The sequence below is a fragment of the Schistocerca gregaria genome, chromosome 9 (assembly GCF_023897955.1).
Source record: "Schistocerca gregaria isolate iqSchGreg1 chromosome 9, iqSchGreg1.2, whole genome shotgun sequence".
NCBI classification, from domain to species: Eukaryota; Metazoa; Arthropoda; class Insecta; order Orthoptera; family Acrididae; genus Schistocerca; species Schistocerca gregaria.
This window is the reverse complement of record NC_064928.1, coordinates 173,711,878-173,734,738: the sequence shown is the minus strand read 5'-3', so window position 1 is coordinate 173,734,738 and position 22,861 is coordinate 173,711,878.

Sequence of the window (22,861 nt, the reverse complement as noted above, 5' to 3'; positions counted from 1 at the left end):
GTGAGACGACGCTTCATCCAGTTCCAAACATGCTCAATGGGGGACAGGTCCGGAGATCTTGCTGGCCAGGGTAGTTGACTTACACCTTCTAGAGCACGTTGGGTGGCACGGGATACTTGCGGACGTGCATTCTCCTGTTGGAACAGCAAGTTCCCTTGCCGGTCTAGGAATGGTAGAACGATGAGTTCGATGACGGTTTGGATGTACCGTGCACTATTCAGTGTCCCCTCGACGATCACCAGAGGTGTACGGCCAGTGTAGGAGATCGCTCCCCACACCATGATGCCGGGTGCTGGCCCTGTGTGCCTCGGTCGTATGCAGTCCTGATTGTGGCGCTCACCTGCACGGCGCCAAACACACATACGACCATCATTGGCACCAAGGCAGAAGCGACTCTCATCGCCGAAGACGACACGTCTCCATTCGTCCCTCCATTCACGCCTGTCGCGACACCACTGGAGGCGGGCTGCACGGTGTTGGGGCGTGAGCGGAAGACTGCCTAACGGTGTGCGGGACCGTAGCCCAGCTTCATGGAGACGGTTGCGAATGGTCCTCGCCGATACCCCAGGAGCAACAGTGTCCCTAATTTGCTGGGTAGTGGCGGTGCGGTCCCCTACGGCACTGCGTAGGATCCTACGGTCTTGGCGTGCATCTGTACGTCGCTGCGGTCCGGTCCCAGGTCGACGGGCACGTGCACCTTCCGCCGACCACTGGCGACAACATCGATGTACTGTGGAGACCTCACGCCCCACGTGTTGAGCAATTCGGCGGTACGTCCACCCGGCCTCCCGCATGCCCACTATACGCCCTCGCTCAAAGTCCGTCAACTGCACATAAGGTTCACGTCCACGCTGTCGCGGCATGCTACCAGTGTTAAAGACTGCGATGGGGCTCCGTATGCCACGGCAAACTGGCTGACACTGACGGCGGCTGTGCACAAATGCTGCGCAGCTATCGCCATTCGACGGCCAACACCCCGGTTCCTGGTGTATCCGCTGTGCCGTGCGTGTGATCCTTGCTTGTACAGCCCTCTCGCAGTGTCCGGAGCAAGTATGGTGGGTCTGACAGACCGGTGTCAATGTGTTCTTTTTTCCATTTCCAGGAGTGTATAAAGGCACTTTATCTTCTAGCAGTCGGCGTAATACATTCACATTCACAAACAACAGAAGAACTTGAACGAGTAGAGATAGGACCTTCATATTCACAGGACATATACAATAGTATGTTCTGCACAAATGATTAACATTTCAGCCCCCTTGGTACAGCATGTGGCCTGTTTCAAAAAAATGTGTGTGCAATCTTATGGGACTTAACTGCTAAGGTCATCAGTCCCTAAGCTTACACACTACTTAACCAGGACAAAAACACACACACACACACACAGACAGACACACACACACACACACACACACACACACACACACACACACACACACACATCAGCCGCACAGTCCATGACTGCAGCGCTTTAAACCGCTCGGCTAATCCCGCGCGGCCGACCTGTTTCCTAGTAGGCACATGGTCCGGCATGAGCCCTTATAATAATTTTTTCTTTGCGTGATCCCATTGATAAGGCGCGAATGGCGTCTTGTAGTCTAGCCATCCGTGCTGCTTTCACTTGACTCCAAAGTTCATCTCTACTAGTTGGCATTGGGTCACAGCGCTGCACCCGTCGTTCCACCATAACCCACACATTTTCGACTGGCGGAAAGTCTGGTGATCAGGTGGGCCAGGGCAAAAGGTTGACATCCTGTGACACCAAGGAGGCAACATGTGACTGTGCGTTGTCTTGCTGGAAAATCTGGGATGTTGAGCAGAAAGGGTATGTCTACGGGTCCCAACACGTCATTCACGAATGTCACACTGGTTATAGTGCCCTGGACGCGCACCAACTATGATTTGTGATTGTACCCAATACCCCCCCCCCCTAAGGCCTCGAGTTGGCGCTGTATGTGTTGTGCAAATGCAGTCTCTGTGATGGCGCTCCTCCTGTTGCGGCGAACGAAAACGCGGCCATCATTTTCGAACTAACAGAACCTGGATTCGCCAGAAAAAACTATCTGATACCATTCCTGTCCCCAGTTACGTCGTTCGACACAACATTGCAGTATACCATGTTTCTGCACGTGGACGAAGCGCACGTAACCCAAGCCGTAATAAACGGCGATAGACTGTCACCTCTGACAGCGCACGACGTGTTCCACTGATGCGTCAGAGCCGACGGCAACGCAGATCTGTCCCGAAATGCCATTCGGTTGAGGTGTCGATCTTCTGTTCTGGGAGGGGGGAGGGGGGGGGGGCGGCCTGTGTGGTGCGACTTGACTCACGTCGTCGTGTTCTACTGTCTTCCGTGAACCATTCTGGGTACATCAGTTGTACTACCGAAACACTTGGTCCCACACGAGCAGCAATTTCACGGATGGATGAATCACATTCTCTCATGACAATAAAGCGCCCTCTTTCAAATACACTGATTTGGTGGGACAGTTGCCGCATATGTCTGCCAGGCACCGTGCACGCCCGCTCAAGTCACACTGATCCGTTACCTTCGGTGCCTACCGTCAACGAGAGCCGCAGGCACATTTTTCTGGTAGACGGTGTTGCACCGCGATGTCTATGTTGACCTCGAAAAAGGTTCAAATGCTAATCATTTCTGCAGAACATACTAATGTACTATCATCACTTAACACTTCCGGGATGAGATTCCGTGGTCCATAAATAAAACTGTCCCCTCACGTTCCTCCTCCGACTGCGGAAGGCATCCTCCGAGGACAGTTGGCGAACTGCAACGAGGGCGCGACTGACGACCGCATATATACACTCCTGGAAATTGAAATAAGAACACCGTGAATTCATTGTCCCAGGAAGGGGAAACTTTATTGACACATTCCTGGGGTCAGATACATCACATGATCACACTGACAGAACCACAGGCACATAGACACAGACAACAGAGCATGCACAATGTCGGCACTAGTACAGTGTATATCCACCTTTCGCAGCAATGCAGGCTGCTATTCTCCCATGGAGACGATCGTAGAGATGCTGGATGTAGTCCTGTGGAACGGCTTGCCATGCCATTTCCACCTGGCGCCTAGTTGGACCAGCGTTCGTGCTGGACGTGCAGACCGCGTGAGACGACGCTTTATCCAGTCCCAAACATGCTCAATGGGGGACAGGTCCGGAGATCTTGCTGGCCAGGGTAGTTGACTTACACCTTCTAGAGCACGTTGGGTGGCACGGGATACTTGCGGACGTGCATTCTCCTGTTGGAACAGCAAGTTCCCTTGCCGGTCTAGGAATGGTAGAACGATGAGTTCGATGACGGTTTGGATGTTCCGTGCACTATTCAGTGTCCCCTCGACGATCACCAGAGGTGTACGGCCAGTGTAGGAGATCGCTCCCCACACCATGATGCCGGGTGTTGGCCCTGTGTGCCTCGGTCGTATGCAGTCCTGCTTGTGGCGCTCACCTGCACGGCGCCAAACACACATACGACCATCGTTGGCACCACGGTAGAAGCGACTCTCATCGCTGAAGACGACACGTCTCCATTCGTCCCTCCATTCACGTCTGTCGCGACACCACTGGAGGCGGGCTGCACGATGTTGGGGCGTGAGCGGAAGACGGCCTAACGGTGTGCGGGACCGTAGCCCAGCTTCATGGAGACGGTTGCGAATGGTCCTCGCCGATACCCCAGGAGCAACAGTGTCCCTAATTTGCTGGGAAGTGGCGGTGCGGTCCCCTACGGCACTGCGTAGGATCCTACGGTCTTGGCGTGCATCTGTGCGTCGCTGCGGTCCGGTCCCAGGTCGACGGGCACGTGCACCTTCCGCCGACCACTGGCGACAACATCGATGTACTGTGGAGACCTTAGGCCCCACGTGTTGAGCAATTCGGCGGTACGTCCACCCGGCCTCCCGCATGCCCACAATACGCCCTCGCTCAAAGTCCGTCAACTGCACATACGGTTCACGTCCACGCTGTCTCGGCATGCTACCAGTGTTAAAGACTGCGATGGAGCTCCGTATGCCACGGCAAACTGGCTGACACTGACGGCGGCGGTGCAGAAATGCTGCGCAGCTAGCACCATTCGACGGCCAACACCGCGGTTCCTGGTGTGTCCGCTGTGCCGTGCGTGTGATCATTGCTTGTACAGCCCTCTCGCAGTGTCCGGAGCAAGTATGGTGGGTCTGACAAACCGGTGTCAATGTGTTCTTTTTTCCATTTCCAGGAGTGTAAGCCATCCAGAGGGCGCCGTTGTCAGTCACGTGACGTCGGCCGTGCTATGATCTCTGATATTGCCAACTTTCTGAACTGAAATTAGTCGATAGTCACGCTGCTGCTGCTGCTGCTGCAATGTCGACACCGATACCTTATCCAGCTTAATGCCTTCACCTTTTCTATTAAAATTATTACAGTGTCTGGCAATTTCAATGGCCTCTCTGCACATCGCGCATAGTAATGCGACGTCTTCGCTATGACGGTCGTCTCACTAAACGTTATTTCATGATCACCTTCCTGAAACACACGTTCCACTACAAACGATTTACCAATAAGTCCGAGCAGGCGGTTCCTTTTATGTTCACCCAGACAGGTGTTGACGTTCCTTTTTGTTGTGCCGCACGGAATTTTACAAATGGTTCAAATGGCTCTGAGCACTATGGGACTCAACATCTTAGGTCATCAGTCCCGTAGAACGTAGAACTACTTAAACCTTATTAACCTAAGGACATCACACACATCCATGCCAGAGGCAGGATTCGAACCTGCGACTGTAGTGGTCACGCGGTTCCAAACTGAAGCGCCTAGAACCGCACGGCCACACCGGCCGGCCGGAATTTAATAGACACCTGGTGTAGCTAGAGGATGTCGTTTATCTTTTGCAGATCTTAAACATTCTTTTATTCTTGTGGTGAGTCTGAAAACAGTTTCCAGATCATACTCTTACAATTTTTCCAATTGATCAGTGACCTTACTGATAAATGGTGAGAACACTTTCCCGTTGGGTTGATGTCGATCGTCGTCCGTCCTGGTTGTCAGTCTATACTAATGTATATGTCGTGTGAATATGAACATACTACCTCCAGTCGTTCAAGGTGTTCTGCTTCTTTTTTTTTTTAAAACATGACTGTACATTCTTGTACAATTACATCAGCGAGATAATGTACTAAGAGGATGATTTTCGTTAGACAAAGTTACAGCCATTTATATATTTGTAGCAATTATAGGCTCCCAGCTATTTACACAGGAATTGCAACAAGAATTTTTCAAAGAATTGGGATACGTATTTTCATTTGCTAACTACGGACTGCAGCCTATCACACTATAAAGCCGCACCTAAACGGTGGAAGCTAAGTGCAGTTCGTCCCGTCAAACTCATCCTGTTTATACGCTGCAACAGCAAACTTTTATTATTAAGCTTGAATATAGATTGTCATTCGGTGTCTGTGCGATCAAATTTAAATATACAGTACTTAAAATGCTTCGTCCGCCTCAAGAACGAAGTCCGATGCACGCGATAATTCTGTGCACTAGCACACATGCGTAGCCATCTGCTAGTACCAGCCCGGTGGGATTTTGTTGATTCTGAAAGAAGCGAGAGCGCTGGCTAGTGTGTCGGAGTAACGAGATGGCGTGTTCACAAACAGGTGCGGGGGAGGGGCTCCCCTCCCCCCCCCCTCACACACACACACACACACACACACACACACACACACACACACACACAATTCTCCCTTTCCCTCCCACAAGCCTCGGCGGGAGCATAAATAAACTCGGGCTTCGTGTTTTCCGCCGCTCTGCGGTGTATTTTCCTAAGCGGATCGCTCGCCCGCCTCCGCCCAGGTTACACCGCCGAGCGTTGCGCACGCGGGGGGGGGGGGGGGGGGGGGGGAGGGATTCTAGGGGCGTCATTACGTCACATGGAGTCCTGTAAACACGGCCGCCCGCCAGACCGAGTGCGACTTTCACAAACTATAAGAGTAGATATTGTCTAGTGGCTCCAATGTCTTCGTCGCTGTTTATAAAATCTATTTGTCATAGAGACGTGAACATTTCAGATAGAGTGATACGAAAGTCACTCCAAAAGAAATGCACACTATTTTTGTAAGAATACAGTTTTTATTCTGCATGTGTGAAAGTTTTACAGTGAGTAGATACCTCCTCCCTGCTTGTTTTCAAACTTAGTTCAACCTATTCCCGTGAGTGGTGCTGCCACAACACGTCTTCAAGATGGCTGCTACACTTGACGTTCGTCAGAAGCAACGTGCTGGCATAGAATCCCTGTGCTGTGAAAACGAGACGGTGGGAAACATCCACAAGAAGTTGAAAAAAGTGTTTGGAGATGCTGCTGTCGATCGCAGTACAGTTAGTCGGTGTGAAAGCAGGTTACGTGACGAAAGCCGGCACGGCAATATTGAGGATTTTCCTCGCAGCGGCAGACCTCGTACTGCACACACTCCAGACAATGTGCAGAGAGTTAACGAATTGGTGACTGCTGACAGACGCATCACAGTGAACGAATTGTCGCGCTACGTTGAGATGGGGAAAGGCAGTGTTTGTAGAATACTAAAAGTGTTGGCGTTAAAAAAGGTTTGTGCCAGGTGGGTTCCCAGGATATTGACAGTGGCTCACAAAGGAACAACAAAAATGGTATACAGCGAACTTTTGGAACAGTACGAGAATGGTGAAGATGAATTTCTTGGAAGAATTTTGACAGGTCATGAAACATGGCTCCATCATTCTTCGCTGTAGATGAAGAGGCCATAAATGGAGTGGCATCATGCATATTCATCTGAAAAAAAATTCGAAACCACACCTTCTGCTCGAAAAGTTATGGCTACGGTGTTTTTCGATTCCGAAGGACTCTTGCTTGTGGACATCGTGCCAAGTGGAATCACCATAAATTCTGATCCATATGTGACGACACCGAAGAAACTTCAAGCTCGACTGAGTCGTGTTGGACCACATCGGCAAAAGCTCGACAATGGACGGCCACATGCCAGTCAACAAACCATGGGAGCCATCACCAAACTCGGATGGATAACACTGAAACAGCCACCTTACAGTCCTGACCTCGCTCCAAGTGACTATCATCTCTTTAGGACACTGAAAGACTCTCTTCGTGGAACAAGGTTTGAAGATGATGACTCCCTTGTGTACGCTGCCAAACAGTGACTCCGAAGGTTGGTCCAGAATTTTACCGTGCGGGTATACAGGCACTGGTTCCAAGATGGCGTAGGGCAGTCGAGAGGGAAGGAAATTATGTGGAGAAATGAAAATATTGTTCCTAAAGGATGTATCTACACACTGCAAAACTTTCAAACATGTAGAATAATGGAATGGATTTAAAAAAAAAATAGTGTGGATTTCTTTTGGAGTGACCCTCGTAGACGCATTAAAGCAAGCAATGTTTTTATTTTCTACATCTACATCTATACTGCGAAAGCGACCTGGAGGTGTTTGGCCGACGGTACGTCTCGTGCCATTGCCTGATCTTCACTTCCCTGATCCAATTGCAAATTGCATGTGTCGAGAATGATTGTCGGCAAACCTCCGTTTCTCGAATATTTTTATTGTGCTCTTTTCGGGAGATGATTGTGGGGCGAAAGTACTCTCTCGAAATTTATGGAAAACCCCTTCATGATTCACGAAAACTCTTCGTGATGCACGAAACCTGTCCTGTAACGTGTGCCACTGCGATTTGTTGAGCTTATCTATGACGCTCTCGCACCGAGTAAACGATCCAGTAACGAAACGCACCGCTCTTCGTTGGGTCTTCTTTCTCTTTCTTCTATTAATCTAGCCGCGTAAGGTCCCAGATTGATGAAGAAAACACAAGGATCCATCGAACGAGTATTTTGTAAGTCAGTTCTTTTGTGGATCAATTACATTTTCTTAAGGTTCTTCCTATGAATCTTCGTCTGGCGCCTGTTTATTTTATGCGGTCATTCCATTTAAGGTCGCTCCAAGTGGTTACGTAAAAGCAATTTACGCTAGCTACTGTTTCCATCGACTTGTCAGCAATAGTGCAATTGTAGAATATTGGATTGCTACTCCCATGAATGCGTAATGTGTGACATGTATTTCCGTGCAGACTCATCTGCCAGTCCTTGAACCATACACCAGTTCGACGCTGTCTTCTGGCATTGCTTTATTCTTGTAGACATTCTCATCATCGGTGAACAGTCTGAAAGAGCTTCCGATGTTATCTGGAGTTCATAAAACAAGCGCGGGGTTTTCATATTCTCTCGCTCGCTACCTGCAGACTATTAATCCTACAGAAAAAAAATGAACTAGGCCATTTTGCACAAATTTTAATGTAGTCAAATTTCGTATTGGGATACGTTTTCTCTGGACACCGTAGTTACCGAGTTATTGAAGAAAAACGTACAAAGGTGATCTTCAAACGCACCTCCACCCCCACAGTCATTCCTTACCAATCAGGATTACTAGTGTGTCGTTTATGGTAATTCCACTTACCATTGCACAGAAATATCCGACGACACGAACTATTCCCGATACATCACTTTTTATGGTCTCTGTTGACTGGGCTATTACGAGAACAGCATAGACGCCTAGTTAATTTAAACGTGCCCATGAAGGTAATCAACGAAAAACGACTTTTTTAAACATTACGCCGAAACTAATTACGTTGACAATTCGATTTAAACTTAAGGCTTACAAGCACAGTAGTTTCTTAGTCAAAACGCCTGACGAATACAACGACGTAATTGCTTGTTATATGCTGTTAAAATTCAAAGAATTTTCAATTTTACAAAAAAATGTTCAAATGTGTGTGAAGTCTTATGGGACTTAACTGCTAAGGTCATCAGTCCCTAAGCTTACACACTATTTAACCTTATCCTAAAGACAAACACACACACCCATACCCGAGGGAGGGCTCGAACCTCCGCCGGGACCAGCCGCACAGTCCATGACTGCAGCGCCTGAGACCGCTCGGCTAATCCCGCGCGGCGTCAATTTTACAATTTGTTGAACTAAGCTGGTGGCGTTATAAGGGCAGTTAACGAAGACCAGTAAAAGTAGAATGTGGGAAATAATTAGTGCAGTTTGTATCCTGTTAGGAGGTAGTGCCATGAACAACGAAGTAGGAATCCTGACCGGGGGGTGAGGGGTGGCTGTGGAATTCCGTGTTCATTTTTCTTGAATAACTCGAAAAGTAATGCCTTCAGAAGAAACGTATCCCAGTACAAAATTTGAGTACGTTACATTTCCTACTAGAAGGTCCTGTTCACTTTTTCTATAGGAATGATAGTTTGCGCGTAGCAAGCGAGAGAATGCGAACATATCGCAAGTTGTTTATGAAAGCCACATTGCGGGTTGCATAAAAAGGCAGCGGTAGGGACAGCAGAGCCACTCTATATTGTAAACAATAACGGTCCTATCACAGTTCCTTGGGGAACTCCTGAAGTTATCTTTACATGTGCCGATTTTGTTCATTAACAGTGACGTGTTCCATCTCCTAAGAAGTCTTGAGTGCAGTCACAAATCTTGTCCGATACTCGGTGAGGTCATATTTCGTTCACTCAATTATAGTGTGGGACGGTGTCAAATGCCTTCCTTAAGACGAGGAACACGGCCTCAAGCTGAGGGCTGACGCCTGCAATGCTATGGATCTCATGGACGAACAGAGCGATCTCAGTTCCGCAAGATCTGTTATGCTGAATCAATGTTGATTTACGTTATAAAATACAATTTTAAAATAAACAGAAGTTCAGAAATGAAATTACAGAACAGATTGCTAGAAAAACTAGACAATAGAATGCAAAATTTAAAAAAATGAAATATACAGAAGAGAAAACAATAAAAGGCAAAAGTAAATACATTAAATCCTACCTAAACTTACCATTGTTTCTCTATACGGTCACTCAAAAATAACGTTTTATCCATTCTTTTTGCTGATCTTCTGCCACTCTCTTTCAGAGTGAAGGCTCGGAGGGCACATACGAGTCTCGCACTGTCAGGGGGGAGACGGAAGGAGGGGAGGAGGAGGGGGGAAATAAAACTTTTCATGTAATCCCCTAGCTCTAAAGGATTATTCCACACGGAGCAAACAGATGTCGGCAAATAAACGCACGCTCCATCTCTGCGATCAGACAGGTTCGAAAGAGACTATTGTTCCGTATTTTTTATTTTGTTTGCTGTGCGTTAATGTCTTATGATGATTTCAAAAGTCGTCCAAATTACAGGAAAAGAATCAATATCTCCGTCGGTGTCATCGGCAGCAACACGATTAATTACTGATAAAAGCTTTCTTGTGGGTACTTCTCTAGCACAACCTTTGGCATCCTGAAAATATGTGTTTCTGAATCTTGGATCAAGCTAGCTGGATACTGCAGCAAATGGTTATCTCAGATATGCACAAATCAGCTTTATATTTGCTTCTTCAGCTCAGCTCGTACTGTCCCTGTTAAAATGCTGTAATCAGTCTCATTTAAAACATTTATCTGCCCTTTTAGGCGAGCGGAATGTCGCCCAGGTCGGCGAAGCGACGCCCAGTTTCTGTCGCTGGCGGGCTCACCGCTTCTTCAGCTGTTGGCCTGTTCGCACTCGCGCGTTCAACTGTTCAAACTGTTCGATGTGAGTCATGCAGCCGAAATTTAGCGTAAATAATAAAAAAATGTATTATTTTCATCATGACAGCGACAACAGCAACCGATACGAAATTGCCTCGAATGAAAAACAGCCCAGAGTTGCACTAAATTATGTTTATTTTAAACCTTGACCATGGTTTCTGCAATAATAATATAGCCTCCTTCAGAAGTCATACACACTAACAAAAGAAAAATTATACTGAGCATAACAGAGGTGGTGGCGGAGGACATACGGTGCCCTATGTAATTTTACTTATGTTCGAAACAGGCTTATGCCTGTTGAAGTTATTTTATTCGTTTTCACGCAGCCGCTGGGATAAGAGATTTTTCATTTAGTAGTGTGTATGACTTCTTCACAAAGCTATATTATTATAGCAGAAACCACGGTCAAGGTTTATAATAAACAACATTTAGTGCAATTATTCATTCGAGACAATAAAGATGTAGTAAATCATTACAAGGATCACTCGATAGGACAACTGCCATAACACATATATATATATATATATATATATATATATATATATATATATATATATATATACCAAGAAGTATCAAGAAGTATGATCACTTTCTGCGTGTCCTTATTCAGGAAATACATTGAATAATCAGAAGTATCCGGACACCCATATGCAATGCTAAAAAGACTATCAGATGCCGCCGAGCGTGGTAAAAGCCTACCTTAGGCGCCTTGCCACGGTTCGCGCGACATCTCCCGTCGGAGGTTCGAGTCCTCCCTCGGGCATGGGTGTGTGTGTGTGTGTGTGTGTGTGTGTGTGTGTGTGTGTGTGTGTGTGTGTGTGTGTGTGTGTGTTGTCCTTAGCGTTAGTTGGTTTAAGATTAAGAACTGTGTAAACCTAGGGACCGATGACCTCAGCAGTTTGGCCCCATAGGAACTTACCACAAATTTCCACTAGACGTCAAGAGAGGCGAATCCGCCAGTAGTAAAGGAGGCCGGACGTATTTCTTTTGTCAGTAGAGAAGCGGTCACGAGAGCTCACCGACGTTGAGTATGGTCCGGTCACTGGATGTCATCGAGTTACGAATTCATCAGGGGCATTTCAACCCTTCTAAAGCTGACCAAGTCGACTGTTGGTGATTTGATTGTGAAGCGGAAACGGGAAAGAACGGTCAGGGCTAAAACAGTTCCAAAGTGCCACCACAGCAGTCCAGCCACGACAACGACTGCGTGCAGTGAGCTAAGACGAATAGGGTGCAGTCCTCTAAAGGCTTCTCATAAGCCGCACGTTTCTGCAGTCAGTGTTAAGCGCCGTCTCATGTGCTGTAAAGAGAGACACCCCTGGACAGAGTGAAACACTGCATTAGGCTGCCACTCCCCTCCCCTCTCCCCTCCCCATTATCGACCGTGACATATAATAACTGTGCTGTGTTTCTGTATGATCTCTGTGGGTAGTCGGTGACTTTAGAGATGATCTTTGACTCCCTCGTCTTCTGGACTTAGGGCTTGTTGTAGTAGTAGTAGTAGTGCGGAATAGGCGAAGGAGTAGGATATTTCTAAAAACATCGGGTTTTCCGGTATATTCATACTCAAAAAAAATAACATGTCGATGGAAAAAAACATAGACATATCAGCCTATAAAAATATCGGCTACACATTGATAATATACTGCCGGTTTTAGAGCTGTATACTTATTATTGGGTATTCTGTACATCGGCGAGGTACTAGCCTACTTATCCTCCTTAGAGCAAGAATTGAAAGGCTCGTTCACGCTTGGCAAGAACCATTTTGCTAACGACGGTAACTGCATGTAAGTGGCACATTGAAAGGCGTCCGATGCGCATATTTTTCGGTTTCGTCACATATCGGGTTTGTGCGAAACACTTCGTGCCCAGTTCTCTGTTTCCTTCACTTCTGCGAACACCGGCGACCTAGAGGTGGTAGTATCGAAACTGCGTGGTCGAGTTAAACGTTGCCATTTGTGTTGGTAGCGCAGAGCGCCGATTACGTCAGCATCTCCCCTCACACGTCTCCGCCCACTTTTGTTATTTAGGTTTTTGTTCATTGTTCTCAGTAACTTTTTTTGAAGAATGCCGATATGAAGAAATAGCACAGTAGTTACATTAAAAACTGTTTCTCAACCCAACTGCCGTGCTACTTGCTCAGGTCGGAAATCTTGTTATTCCTGGACGTAAGGTCTGCCAGTTAAGTAAAACACCGTTTTCTCCAAGTTCCCAAACATGTTTCAGCACCTCTGTGACATCATCAGTGACTTTCTGTTTAATATAACCTATAATGTGAACAGTTTTACTAAATGATTACAAAATTATGTTAATATTTAGTTCAAAAAAACAATTCGTATCGTTTTGTTGTTTGTTTGAACTAAATATCCACACAATTTTGAAATCATTTAGTAAAAATATTTACATTACAGATTAAATAAAACAGAAATCCACTGATGATGGCACAGTGGTACTAAAACATGTTTGGGAACTCGGAAAAAACAGTGTTTTGCCTCACTGGTGGACCTCACACCCAAGAATTTTAACTGCATACACAGTAAACACAAGGAGCTGCAAATCCAAATGATGATTATCTTGTTATTCCATTCACACCGCATTGCAATCGGATTCCTTTGTGCCACCTGTACCTGCTTCACACATTCAAAGAAGAAAGACCGCACGCGATGAAAGCTCAAAAAGTAGGAAGACTCCTTCACACATGAAAGTAAAATTATGTTCTAGTACAATTTCAAAAGAACAACTTATTTACTGAAAATTGCGAAAAACATATAATATAAAATAAAAATATCAGGACTCGATATTGACATTCCGATATCAATGAATCGACGAAAACTTATCACCGATATATGTTGAAGAGCTCCGGGAAATGTTTTGTTTATCGATATATCGAAATTTCATAAACAACTCTGGGTTACAGAAAAGTGATTGATATCTTGCGTTTAAATAAAAAAATCTGTGCTTGATACGTCAATAGCGTGTTTGAGCACAGAGCGAATGTGGGAGTAAGTTATTGCAATAGAAATCTGCTCGTTTAGGAGAGGGTGACTGGAAATGAGCGATTTCGAGTAACGAATCACGCTATATGTTCTGGGAATCCGATTGAAGGATTAGTGTTTAGAGAATGCTACCAGAACTTTGCCTGCCATTGTATATTGTACCAGCAGTGACGTTTGGAGGAGATAATGTTACAGTAAGCCGGCGTGTTTCATCGTTAGGGCGCAGCCCGCTTATCGCGCTTAAGAAAACTCTAAATGCGGAAGGAGATGAACACATACAGTAGCTTTAGACGACAGCTGACTGCGTCAGCATGACAGCACACACTGTTATGAAGAGGCATCTGTCAGGCAATGGGTTTTGGACAAAAACATTCCTACAACGATACCGCCGCCGGAAGTTCCGACCTGAATTCAGTGGAACACTTTTGGGAAGAGCTGGAACGTTGAACTCGCTCCAGACCCAAGCACCCAGCAACACTACCTGGTTTCTGCTTTTGAGGAAGAATGGGCTGGCATTCCTCCACAGACGTTCAGACACGTCACTGAAAGCGTTACCAGTAGTCTTTAAGTCATCTTGAAAGCGAAGCAGGGACACAGTCCACCTTAATATCGACTGACAGATGTCCGGGTACTTTTGAACAGATAGTATTTTTTCTAAATTTGCTCTCACACATAAGAGAAAGAGGCGCTTGTGCTCTGTTTCTGGATTGGGAGTGCGATATCGTCGTTAAATCAGTCGTGCGCGGATTTGTGTTTGTGTGGTGGTGGTAGGGGGCGGGGGGGGGGGGGGGAGGATGGGCGATGAGAGAGGCGTTATGTGGATGTGGGGCTATCAGATCAGCGATACGTGTAGCCGGATCTGCGCACGGGACGGCGCCGCTCTGCTGATCTAATCTGGCCCGCTAGGCGCGCGTAAGCTCCACCGCGGCTGACGTCACACGATCCAGCGGCGCGAGGAATGCGACCTGCCCGGATTTATTTTGGGGCCGAAATTAGTTTCGCTCATATAACGCTCCGCTGGCGGGACTGATGGGTTCCCCCCGTGTCAGAGGCGCCTGAGCCGGTAACCTCGGAGTACAGTGGCTCGCAAACGCTGGAGTCCAGTACGCTGGAAACAACGGGAGCAGCCGGCCGCGGCCTACAGTTGATCCTTGACAGCTGCAAGGCCTGCGGGGCAGCTTCGCAAGCGTGCCTCAAACAACAGCTTAACTCGATTTTGTAAATGTCCCTGTGTCAGCGCCTCCTTCCCTCTTTGGATCGTCAGTCCTCCGACTGCGTTACTTCCTCTTCGGTGCCAACGTCCTCGTCCCAGAGAAGCCTTTGCATCCAATGGCCTCAATCATTTGTTTAGACATGTTACAGTCTCCCTGTAAATCAATTACTTTCTTAGAAAAGCTTTTATGCAAGGTGATGGCTTTATCAACAACTGGCTTCAATCACACTTAACTGTCAGAATGCAAAACCTTGTGCCGAATAAGTCAGACAATATAAGAACGTAGGCTTCCGCAGCCGGTGTCATAGTTATTAAAATTCTTCTGGGTATTATGCCTCATCATTGCTAAAAACTAACAACAATAATAAACTAAAACCGACGTTTCTGCCGAATTGCAACGGCCTTCCTTAGGGCACGACTCAATTTTGGGTCCACTCATATATACAGTGTGCTCTAAAATTCCCCTTAGGAACTTCTAGGGTTTGCCGATGGGATTGAGAATATTTTGAAGGCCTGAGGAAAGCCGTAGCAATTCGGCCGAAACGTCGGTTTTAATTTATTATTGTTGTTAGTTTTTAGCAATGACGCGGCGTAATAACCAGAAGAATTTTAATCACTAAGTCAGACAACGTTAGGAGGAGACAAAATTTTACTGACTTGGTATAATTGACGAACAGTTATCACAGGGTCAATTTGGGCTTCACTCGTATATACAGAGTGCTCTAAAATTCCCCTTAGACACTTCTAGGACTTGCAGATAGGACTGAGAAGAGAATATTTTGAATTAGAACCCACGTCCGGAAACGTGCCGTTTCCATGCTACAGCATTTTAAAAACGTGTTTGCTAGGTACCTACGCAACAGGGTAGTCATGGTGGGGGGTGCTTACGTGGGACCGGTTGCTGTCATTTGACGTCTGTCCTACCCCTCTGACAGGGTTCGAGCCCCATTCATTTGTCTGTTAGAGCAACATGACTGATATACGTTTGCAAAACACACAGACATGATATTTCTGCAGGGCGAATCTCACTCTGATGGAATAACTGCTAGTCGCCTTTATCAAGATCGTTCTCCACAACCTCCGACACCATAGCATAACCTTTTACTCACAATTACGGAAAGGCTTCGAGAAACGGGTAACTTTACCGTCAGCAGGCGTGAGTGTGGTGCTCCAAGCAGATGCCGCTCACCCGAACTGGAAGCGGCAGTACTGTAAACAACAGGGTTTGTGAAAACTGATTAAGTTTCCTTTTTGTTTCTTTGGTTATTAATGGGTTGGGTTGATTTGTGGGAAGAGATCAAACAGCGAGGTCTTCGGTCTGATTGAATTATGGAAGGATGGGGAGGAAGTCTGCCTTCCCCTGTCAAAGGAACCATCCCGACATTTGCCTGAAGCGATTTAGGGAAATCATGGAAAGTCTAAATCAAGATGGCCGAACGCGGGATTGAAGCGTCGTCCTCCCGAATGCGAGTCCAGTGTGCTAGCCAGCGCCACCTCGCTCAGTGGTTATTAATGAGTGGAATTGTAAAATAAGTGGTGTACTGTGTCACTCCTAATAAATTACTTGTACAAGTGGTCGCGTTACCAACATGTTTTGATATGGTTGTAGCGCGGAAACGATACGTTTCCGGACATGCGTTCCAAATCAAAATATTTCTTCTCAGTGCTCTCTACAAGTCCTAGAAGTGCGTAAGGGAAATTTTAGAACGATCAGGGGTAACATGGTCTCTGTGAAGGTGACAGCGATCCGAAGTTACGAAATTATGTAAGAACTACGAATTGTTTCTGATCACAAATGATGTTTATGTACCACACTTAACGACGACCCGGTATTACGCGTCTTGACTGATTGCTATTCTATTTTACCATTTTTTCACTCTATGTGACGACGCCAATTTTGGCTATATATTTCATTTCCTTACTGTGTTGCCGGCCGCGGTGGTCTCGCGGTTCTAGGCGCGCAGTCCGGAACCGTGCGACTGCTACGGTCGCAGATTCGAATCCTGCCTCGGGCATGGATGTGTGTGATGTCCTTAGGTTAGTTAGGTTTAAGTAGTTCTAAGTTCTAGGGGACTAATGACCACATCAGTTGAGTCCCATAGTGCTCAGAGCCATTTGAACCATTTTGCTTACTCTGTTAATTCGAGGAAGACAGATATATGTGAAGGCGATCGTTTTGATTGAAACAGGTGTTTGAATAAACAAATATTTAAGACCAGAGACTGTTAGCTCTTAAATACGTGAGTGACTTTCTACTTGAGATTCAGCAAGCGGAATTGCTACATAATCCACCTGATACTAGAGTTACAATAAATTACGTTAGAGTGAATTCACAGCAGCGATGTTTCACGAATGTTTTTCAAAGAGTTATTAAACGGTTCTCCAAAAATATATTCCCTTAATTTTAAGAAACCACAATATATTGATCTGTACCTAGTTGCACCTGAAATACATGTCTATAACACTGTATGATGGGTCCGTGGACAGTATATTCCAAAAAGCGGCGCGCCAAAATGCGAGTTTTCAACTGGTCATGTCTCCGGTTGTATTGATAACAGAGATAAGGGTTCCAGTGTTCTGGATAGCACTGAGCCTCGCAACCATTTGTATATCCATCTGAAGAATTGGCAGGCTGTAGATATGTAACTATCCTACAGCACACCGTCGAAATGTATTCTTTCTCCATCCTACGCAAATTGAGCAAATCGGTTGGTTCTTTTCCATTAGGAGTAGTGTAGGTCGTTTCTTGGACGGCTTATAAAGGCACCATTTATTCATGGGCGGTTCCTGAGGAAACTCCGAGAAACTGTTACTAAACGCACCAACTGTGAGAATGGCTACATCCATAATCTCTGTTCATGGCAAATAGTCTACATTTTCTATAATTTCTATTCGTGGGAGATAGTTCAAACTTATACCATGTGCCCTTAAGACGATGTTGTAGAGAAACTTCGAAACTTTTTCGATGTTGTTACTCTTTACCGAGATCCGGAGCTTCAAAGTTACCGTACTTATGTGCGTAATACGCATGTGATATCCGGTCTGACGCACAAATGTAGTTTCAATTGACGTAGTGAGCACATGCGATGGGCTCTGAGATCACCAAACTATGTTTTAGTCGCAGTTTTTCCACCAGTAAAATGTTAAGATGCGTTCTCTCTCCATAATGGGCACTTTACGTCTACACAGGCTGTCTTGAGCTGGAAATTATATGATGGCGCCATCTGGCGGCCTAAGCCCTTACAAAATATTATTTTGTCATACTAAATTCTTTGTAGCTTTCAAATAAAACATCTCTTCTTTTTATATACTGTAGGTGTAGCCCATATATGTTGTTCAATTTTGCGTAAAGCAGTGTCAAGCGAACTTGCGTTTCATGGGAGACGAGTTTGTGTTAACCTTACATTATGTGTACTTATTTGTTGTTTATGTATGTCAAAGTATGTAAATGTGTCGAAGTATATAAGTAAGCTGTCAAAACTCTACTGTTCGTCGCAATTTGTTTTATGGAGGGCGGAGAGAAATTGTGTCACGAAATTGTAACCCAGGATAGCTGATGCCAGTAGGAACCAAAGTTACTAATGTTGTGTAGGTCGACAAAGCAGTATTTTTAAGCTATGGAAACTTGGCGCCATGCGCTCCGATTGGCCGTGGAGTTGCCCAGTTGCTGTTCGTCGGTTGACGGGCAGCGCTATGGTTGTCTGTTCACACATACAAACGTCCCGCGCCCAGCCACTGATACGCACACGTGACGAATAGGTTTCGCTGTTTGTCTCCATCTCACGTCAGAGGCATTCACCCGTAGGCTTCGGTTCGGAGCACACACACGTCACCTGAGATTTAGTCACACAGCAAGCATGGCGGCACAGTATTCGCTAGAAGAACAACGAGATATGGTTTTTGTGTATGGACTAGCCGACGGTAATGCTCCTGAAGCTCAACGGTTGTATGAAGAACGGTGCCCAGCAAGACGCCACACACACCCGCAAACGTTTACAGCATTTCACCGGCGACTTGGCGAAACAGGCTCGTAAGCGGGATATCATGGTGGTGCTGGAACACCTCGAACACAACGGGGTGCAACATTTGCAGAGACTGTTCTCGAGCGCTTCAAGGAAACACCTACGACAAGTACTCGAGCGGTTGGACACGACATGGGGGTCACTCATGAGTTAGTATGGAAGGTTTTGAGGGATGACAGCCAGCATCCATTTAGTTTCCACCCAGTCCAAGACCTAAATCCTGTGGCGGACTATGAACACAGGCTAGGGTTTTGCCAGTAGTTTCTGCGACGTGTTGCACGAGATGTCGACTTCCCCGCCATTGTGATGTGTACCGTCGAGTGCACCTTCCATCGGGTGGCCTTTACAACACTCGAAACGTTCATTACTGGGCAAGGGGAAATCCTCACGTCACGTACTACCACGGTCACCAGGAACGATTTTCGCTCAACACTTGGGCAGGAATTGTGGCTGACTGTCATATTGGGCCGGTCCTCCTCAATTTACGGGGGCAAATTAGCTTTTTGAAAGTAACGTTACCCAGACTGCTGAAAGATGTTGCCCTGGACATCCAGCTACGCATATGGTTGCAGCATGATGGAGCGTCTGCACGTAACAGTCGTGCTGTGCGCGGATATTAAAAATGAACTCTTCGACGGCCGGGTAATTGGCAGAGGTGCTCGTAAGATATGGCCCCCGCGATCACCAGACCTCACGCCACCGAAGTTTTTCCTGTGGGGATTCTTCAAGGTTTCAGTTCACCCACCCAGACGAGAACCACCTAGAATCGAAGAGGAATTAATGGATCGCATTCAGCATGCCAGGAATCTTTGAAAGAGTGCGGCAAAACACCGTTCGACGTTACCAAGCTTGTGTCGCGTCAGAGGATCGCCAGTTCGAGCACCTGCTTTAAGTAAACAATGTCCTAGCAACAAAAAACGCCCATTTCAGGGCAGACACAATTTGTAAAATACTTTCTGTGCGCGAACTAACAGTGGTTGACGGATTTGTCCCTGATATGTCTTACCATGAAACTACGATGGATGCCCGCGAAAGGCAAAGATCCCGAGTTCGAGTCTCGGTCCGGCACACAGTTTTGATCTGCCAGGAAGTTTCATGTCAGCGCGCACTCCGCCGCAGATTGAAAATCTCGTTCTGGACACAATGGATGTGTCGGAGCCCTGGCCCCCAGAGTGGAAGGCTGGCGCGCTACCACCGAGCGTGCGGGCCGCCTTGGATGCATCGCGACCTCCGGCAGTCAATGCATTCGCGGTCATGCGTTGTCCAGAGCATCTGGCAACATGGCAATCCCGCGGACAATCGGAGCGTGTGGCGCCAAGTTTCCGTAGTTTAAAAATGCTGCTTTGTCGACGGACACAACTTTAGTAATTTTGGTTCCTACTGGCATCAGCTATCCAGGTTTAAAATTTCTTGACAGTTTTTCTCCACCCAGTAAAGGCAGCACACCCTGCTGTAACAGGGAAAAAGCGGGTACCAGTTGAAAAATGATCCTGTCAGATCACTAAACAAGCGAATATGCTCCTCTCTAAAAGACTGACAGAAAAGTGGGGATCCAGCTGCCTCAAGCCTCATCCCGCTTTCCTCGCCAAAAATTTTGGTCTGTAAACGTATTGGCGCTTTTTTTGTGCAGAAAGGGAGTGGCAGAGGGACAGTGACGGAGGATGGGAAGGAAGACGAGGAGAAGGAGTTAAGTGTTTTGCGTCCCGTCGACATTAGAGACGGAGCACACGCTCGGATTAGAGAAAGATAGGGAAGGAAGTCGGCCGTGACCTTTCAAAGGAACCATCCTGGTATTTGCCCGAAGTGATTTAGAGAAATCACGGAAACGTAAACCAGGATTGCCGAACGTGGGTTTGAACCGTCGTCCTCCCGAATGCGAGTCCAGTGTGCTAGCCACTGCGTCACGTCGCTCGCTGGAAGAGAAGGAGGGAACAGACAGTGATGACGGGAGAAATAAAATGACAGTGAAAGAGAAAGAGTGGTCGATGAGTAAAATAGCAGTAGGAAGCAAAGTTGGGGGAGATAGTGATGGTCAGTGCGAGAAAAGTGGCAGTAAAATAGAGATGGATGGAGATAGTACCAGTGGGAACAAAAGAGAGAGGAAACAGTGGAAATGAAAAAGACAGATAAGTGGAGACCATATATAGGCTTAGAGGGTCTGGAGTCCCCTCCTCCATGCCGGCGAACTAAAACACGAAAAAATTTGCCTGATTTCTTCCATTCCAAAGGGCATGTGTGGAGGAGACAATGGTGGTTGAAGAGAAAGACAGCAGAATTTAAACGAGGAAGAAAGACACAGTGGCAGCAGGAGAGAAAAGAACAGGTAAAAGACAATGGCAGTGGAACAGAGACACAGTGAGAGTGGCAGTGCAGCAGACAGTGGTAACGAGAAATGGATGAAGTGAGTCACAGTGAGAGAGACAGACAGGTGGAGCTGTAAATGGGAGAAAGAGGAGACGGTGGGAGAGAGACATATATAGCAATGAGAGAGAGATGCTGAGTATGTAGGCTTCACTAGAAAGAGTGGCAGGGTAAACTGAATGTCCTGTGCTAAAAAGAGCGAATATGTTCACATGCCAAAATTTTTGACGGGGACGGCAGAATGTGTCTGAGGCAGCTCGTAACCCACTTTCAAAATTGTTCAAAAGTGTATGAAATCTTATGGGACTTAACTGCTAAGGTCGTCAGTCCCTAAGCTTACACAGTACTTAACCTAAATTATCCTAAGGACAAACACACACACACCCATGCCCGAGGGAGGACTCGAACCTCCGCAAGGACCAGCCGCACAGTCCATGGATGCAGCGCCTAGACCGCTCGGCTAATCCCGAGCAACCCACTTTCGTGTCAGAGTATATTAATAAAGAACATATTCGCCTCTATGTGTTCTGATATGAGTATTTTTCAGCTGGTGGTAAGGTATTTGAGATGTGAACCTCCCGTCGTGATCAGTGGTATTGCGACAGTGCTTGTCACATGAACTGCAACTCGATTGCCACGTAACTGCCACGTGACTGCTCTGGGAGCAGTTCATTCTTCACCTTTCCGTGATTTGTGCAGACGAATGGAAGATAGCAGGGACTCCATTCGAAAGGAGCAAGCGCTTAGTGACATCTGTATGGGTCCATCAATGGATGCAGAATAACAACATGCCACAGGTAATGGGTGGGCTTCGTGAAAGATTCGGTAAGAAGCCACCACCGTCCTTGTTGGAAGACCTGTGCAGTTCATGTGCACACCTTGCAGAGCTGATGAGACGTGACTGAAACACACCGGTGTCTACGAGAGTGCTCTGGCAACATGCAGTTGCTGTTCTGGGCGCCACAAAAGTAAGACAATGTAGTTAAATATAGCTGCATGGATAGGACCGAATAAATGTTCACTAACGTTAAAACTGATCAAACATATATTTTCTGTAAACTGATCGTGTCCACTTGGATAAAAAATCACATCAGGTGAGGTATGGAATATGTAAGTAACCAGCTAGCTTTTTTCCTGAACAGATTTTGCTCTCTAGTGGCACGGATGTTATTCTCAGATGTCTTAACACTTTTCCCATCACCCTCTTCTTGTCAGCGTTTCGCACTCGTCCTCCTCCATTAACTCTGCGGAGACTCTAATTATCACTTATCTTAATAGCACATTTAATTTTCAGAATTTTTCTGAAGCACTGTGTCTCAAATGCTTTTATTCTACGTTTTTCCTGTTTTCTCTCAATCACTGGTTCGCTCCCGGACAAGATCTGAGACGTACATTCGTAAGACATTTTTTCGTCGAAGTAAGGCCAATTTTTTATACTAGCCCACATTTATTATGCTTGTGCTATTCCGCTTTTTGCGTCCTGCTTACTTCCTCTCCCAGGTATTGTTTTATCTCCAACGTAGGGTACGCCAATATTTAAGTGTGTTTCTAACCTCATTTCTTCAGTTTCTCAATACTTTTTTTTTTTTTTTTTTTTGGAACAGTATTAATCAACATTTTGTGTCAACGTCTCATTTCTTGTACATTGTCACAAAATATAGCGATGTC